The sequence below is a fragment of the Cibotium barometz genome, chromosome 44 (assembly GCF_041138505.1).
Source record: "Cibotium barometz isolate CiBa-2024 chromosome 44, ASM4113850v1, whole genome shotgun sequence".
NCBI lineage: Eukaryota > Viridiplantae > Streptophyta > Polypodiopsida > Cyatheales > Cibotiaceae > Cibotium > Cibotium barometz.
In genome coordinates, this window is record NC_141089.1 from 17,296,902 (window position 1) to 17,303,052 (window position 6,151).

Sequence of the window (6,151 nt, forward strand, 5' to 3'; positions counted from 1 at the left end):
ATCAAGATATTGTTCTAAGAGAGTTTCTTCTTCCTCCAATCCTATAAATTTAAATGATGCCACTAAGGAAGACTATGTTGTTGAAGATAAGGGTAAAGATATTGTTGATGTGTGTTCTCAAGCAAAGAGACCCAGGAAGGATAAGGATGTAGAATAGAAAAAGCCTCTTGAAAGCGGCACATGAAGGAAAAGGGTCAAAGCAGCAAAGTTTGAAGAAGAAGAAGGCAATTAGTAGTTTCTAAATTTAGTCTCTCCAAGGGTCAAGGACCTTATTCCATTGTGGAAGAAAGCAATCCCATATCTTCCACAAGGGTCAAGGGCCTCATTCCATTATGGAAGATATGGGGTTGCAAAAAAGAAAACATCGCTTATGGACAACTTATTACATTGCCTCCTTCTTTGAGGAGGGAGTTGAGAAGTGGCATCAATGCTAGAAGAAGAAAGAGGGATGTACTAGCTCAGCTAGTGGAGACAAAAATGGATAGGTTAATGTGGTATGTAATGGTTTATATGTAGAGAATGTTCTTGTTGATAGTGGTTTTGTAGTTAATGCCATTTCTGAAGGTTAAATAGAAACATTGGGGCTTTAAAATACTCATAAATCTAATGTTAACTTAGGGATGGCAAGCAAGGAAAGTGTGAAACCTAAAGGTGCTATGAATAATGTGGTGATTTATATCATGGGAATATCAACTTCTTTAAAAGGACTTGATTGAAAAGGTTCATACAAGGGAATATTGGAGTGAAGCATACATGACCATTGGTAAGAATTTCCATAGGGAAAAAATATTTATCTTACCTATTAGTGTTGTTTCACAAAGTGGACTTGCATGCACTTGTGATTCCAAAGGTGGGGCACTTGAGACTATATAAGTGGAAGTGACTTGGACATGGAGATGGATGAAGACATGAAGATGGACTTGCATGCACTTGAGGTGATTTCAAAGGTGGGGCCTTTGTCTATTGGATGTAGAGATCCAAGAATGACTTTGACTCATTCGGGTAGGAGACATGATCATGAAAGGGAAAATTTCTTCTCTCTTTTTCATCATTATACTCATCTTTTTGTAGTTGATTACTACAAGCATCTCAAACAAGTCACAATGCTTGTAGTTGACTACTACAAGCATCTCAAACAAGTCACAATGGTGGAACACCAACAAGTGGATCTAATGGATGGGGAACAACCAGTATGGCAACAACCATACCGCATGAACCCTAACTTCTCACTTGTGGTAAAGCAAGAAATTGGTAAGCTTCTTCAAGCTGGGTTTGTTTTTCATGTGAAGAGTCTGATTGAGTTTCTCCTATTGTAATATCAATAAAGAAGAATGGAAGTTGAGGGTATGTGTGGATTTTAAAAAGTTGAATCTTGTTACTAAGAAGCATCATTACCCTATTCCTTTCAGTGATCAAATTCTTAGAGATAGGTATAGTGGGAATAATCAAATACACATTATATAGAAAGATCAGCTAAAGATAACCTTTACTACATTGTTGTGTGATGCCTTTTGGTTTATGTAATGCTCCTGCTACATTTCAATGTTTCATAAACATGGCTTTTTAGCCTTTTATTGGTCACTTTGTGAAGGCATTCCTTGATGGTTTTTATGCCTTTTGGTTTATGTAATGCTCTTGCTACATTTCAATGGTTCATAAACATGGTTTTTAAGGCTTTTATTGGTCACTTTGTGAAGGCATTCTTTGATGATTTTTATGTTGTATGGGAAGAGGATTGAACACTTTACACAAATTAAAAAGTGGTTGCAAAATTCAGGTCTAGATACTTTCCGTAGTTTGTTGATCTCTTATAAATTTCTATAGAGATAGTGTAGAGATCACATGCTTTCATTCAATTTTTTGCTTGAAGTTTTTAATTACTATGTGGAGCACCTTGTGTGCAAATAGGTCACATTGTAGTAGGCTGGTTTCAATCAATGTGGGTGCCTTCTAGAGCTCTTCATACAGGTGGTCCTCTATGTATGGAGCTTTCACTATAGCCAACTACAATCCATCAAATCGAGTGCAGGTGCTAGCTTACCAACACAGTCATATGATCAAAGGCTTAAGAGCTTCACACACAACTAGTAGATTCTTACAGGTGGTATAATAATTGGTTTAATCATTCCAGTCTCTCCAATTGCTATACTGAGTAATCATTCCAGTCTCTCCAATCGTGTGCACATTGTCACAAACAGCAACTATCTAGTTTATCTAATCATGCTAGGCAGCTTTTGAAAATTTTATGCTTCTGGTGCAATCCGATCTTGTCTTCAATCGATAGTTTTTTATATTGTTTGGATAGTGCAATTGTTGGGATAGTCTAATCACTCTCACATGTAATTGATCAATTGAACTTTTCTAGTTGTCAAGACCAATTGCCAAATTGCACATTTATTATCGATAGATCCAATTGCCCAATTGCCCAATTGCCCAATTGTCCAATCACCTAATTGTACATTTTTTTAATCAATGGATTTCACATTTTCAATCACACGATTGTGGATTTCCAATGTAGTTTTCCAATAGCTTGATTAGTGTCTTTATAATCGTCCAATTGATGTTTTCTAATTGCTCGATTGATGGATTTACAATCATCTAATTAGTGTTTTCCAATAACCCAATCAATATTTTCTAATCATTCAATCATTGTTTTCCAATCGTCTCATCAATGATTTGTACTTCTCCAATCGTCCATTTCTATAATTGTTTGATTTCACCTTCTCTACTTGGTGATCCAAGAGTCCAATCCTAGAGTCTTTATCTCTCAAACCTCTTAGCATCCAATCGGAGACTCCAATTAGTGATCCAACTGATAATTTCTAGTAGCTTCCACAACTTGGCAAATTTCACAGCAGGAGCTACTACTACTGACATTTGTCCAAGCTTTCTTTGTCAAATGATTGTTTGGTATTCTTTCCAAAGAGGATAAATTAAATGGGTCAAATTATTGCCTATGAAGTTTTATGGTTAGAAATGCCTTTGTTGCAAAGGGCTTATGAAGTTATGTTAGGCCCGCCTTGGCACAATTTCTCCTGCTCCTCGTCAAAGTGGTCAGGGGCAACAAATCCAACATTAAGCTTCTCAAATTATCATCACTAACCAAAGAAGATTGGATTCACATGATGCTTAAGCTTTGGCATTGATTACCTTATCAATTAAAAGGTCTATTGTTCTTTGACACATTCACTCTTGTAAAACATCCATGCTTACTTGGAACACTCTAGAAATTATCCACCAAGCTAACAATGATGCACAAGTTGCGTTTCTCAGAAGGCATCTTGTAAAACATCCATGCTTACTTGGAACACTCTAGAAATTATCCACCAAGCTAACAATGATGCACAAGTTGCGTTTCTCAGAAGGCATCTTGATAATGAAAATATGCAAGAAAAGGGGTCCATATGAATGAACATTTAATAAAATTATAGGACTTGAGAGAGAAACTTCTCAATATTGATGGTCATTCATGAAAAGGATATGATAACCATCACTCTTAACTCCTTACTTCAATCTTATTAGGGCTTCAATACTTCCCTACGTCTTTCTTTCAGAGGTAATGTAACCCCTCTTACCTATTAAGAGCTTGTTAGCTTACTTGTAGTAGGAACAGTCTAGAGAAGGAATGTTTTTCGAGAGTTCTAACAGTGATCAAGCTCTAACAGCCAAGGATAAGGGTAAGCAATTTCAGCAGAAGACTAATTCCAATAAATTTTCTAAGGCTAAGAGTAATTTTGAATAGCTAAAGAAGGTGACTTGTCGGGTATTGCAAAAAGCCCGACCATGCAATTAAAATTTGCTTCAAAATTCAAAATAAAAAAATGAAGAAAAAGGAATCTAACAAGGGTTTCAACAATTTTGCCTTAGATAATCAGAGTTCTAAGAAAAAGGACTTTACTAATATCATTGTTTATCAAGACTTTTTATAGTTATAATCTTGATTAGGATGCATTTTTGAATGTGACTATCTCTGACATTTGGTTTCTTGATAGTGGTGCTTCTGAATACATAACTTCTCAAAGAAGTTTAGTTAAACACTTTGTCGAAAATGGTATTTTCTCATTTTTAACACTTTGTTAGTATGGTTGAAAATGAAACTAGCTTAAAATTTAAAACTCTCCACCATTTACAGAGGGGGGGAATATATAACTAATGCATTCAACAAATTTTTTGGCACAAAAAGGCATTAAGCATCAGTATAACACCTTATACACCACATCAAAATGGTGTTACTGAGAGACAAAACATGACTCATGGTTAGATGTATCATTAAAGGTCAACAACTTCCACACCAGCTTTGGATGGAAATAGTTCTATATGCAACCTATGTACTAAACTATTTCCCCACTAAAGCTTTGAAGACTATCACTCCTTATGAGGCTTGGTTTAATAAAAAAGCCCAAGGAACACGTGTGTTTTTTATTGTTTAGCATATGCACATGTGCCACAATGCCAAACTAAGCTTGATAAGGCAGTGAAATGCATCTTTATTAGTTATGGTGCTAAAAGCAAAGGTTATCATCTCTACAATCCTCTTAGAAAGAAGATTATTATTAATAGAAATGTCATTTTGGCAGAGGATTTTATCTATCCAATAATGGAATTCAATAAGCATGTCTATGGCAATTCTCTAGACATGTTTGATGGGCTATTATGTGTGCCAATTTTTGCTAATTCTCAAGCATATTTTGTCCTATTGATCCTTGTTTATTACAATTAGGGAATACTCAAGGAATTTATGCACCAACTTTAGATCAGCTAGAAGATGCAATAAATGCTGAAAGAAGATCATCAAATCAATGAATTTAGCATTATGCCTAGAATGGTTAGAAACACCTTGTTGGATAGAAAATTAAATGCTCCTTTGTAGAGTAGAACTAGATCCGCTACTCAAACCACTTCTTCTTAGCAAATGCATGACCACTATCCTATTTGTTATTACTTTGTAGCCCATCATGGATGGAAAGTGTACCAATAATTGGACATTCAAATAGCATTCTTGAATGGTGACTTGCAATAAGAAGTTTATGTGAGTCAGCTAGCTGGATTTACCTAACCTAATCAAGAACATCAGGTATGTAGGCATAATAAAGCTAAATTATATGGTTTGAAACAATCTCCCAAAGATTGGTACTAGAAGATTTATACATATTCGATTGGAAAGGGATTTCAAAACAGTCCTATGAAATGCACCTTATATGTGAAAAAAGACAAGCATAATTTTCTTGTTCTCTATGTGGAATGACATGCTAGTGACCATGCACCAATGATAATTTTATCATAGCATTCAAAAAGTTGACTTTGTCTCAAATTTTGAGATGTCAAATCTTGATCTTTTGTACTACTACTTGGGTTTACAGTTTATACAGTAAGATGATGGTATAGCCATTAAGCAGTCAAAGTACATCAAGGCACTTCTCAAAAGGTTCAATATGTAAAGTTATAGACCTGTCTCTACACCAATGGAACTTGGTGTAAAGCTTAGTCTATAGGAGGATGCCAATGAACCATTCGACATAACCACTTATTACCAAGCTATTGGATGCCTAATCTATTTGTGTAACTTATGGCCAATCATCTAACTCCAATGGCACTGAAATAGGCCATACTTGGATAACATGTCTAAGCCATACTAACTCTATAAATAACCAAATTCCATGAGGTGATCTCACCACCTCTATGCCCAAGAAATACCATAGCTCAACAAAATCCTTCATCCCAAAATTCTTCTTTAAAAGCCTCTTGATAGCATGTATGTTGGCGTCACTATCACACCAGTGATAATCAAGTAATCTACATAAATGACTAATAGCAAGTTCTACCATAATTTGGGCAAATTTTTTTTAAGCAAACCAAAAAATCAAGCGATGCATGGAAAAAGGCCTCTTATAGAGAATTAGATTGATAATGGATCATATCAATAATGAGTGAGAGATAGAGCCAGATGGAGTAATAGAAAAAAAGAGAGCACATTGTTGCACTTCAACATCATAAATACGTTGAAACAAGGCCACATAAATATTGATTGTGATACTGAGCAAGAGAGAGCCATACGTAGTGCAAATATTTTCTAATGGTGTGGCCTTCACAACACAAAATTGAGCAAATAGACCTTGATAAAAATCGAGTGCCAAATCTCTAGATGTGATAT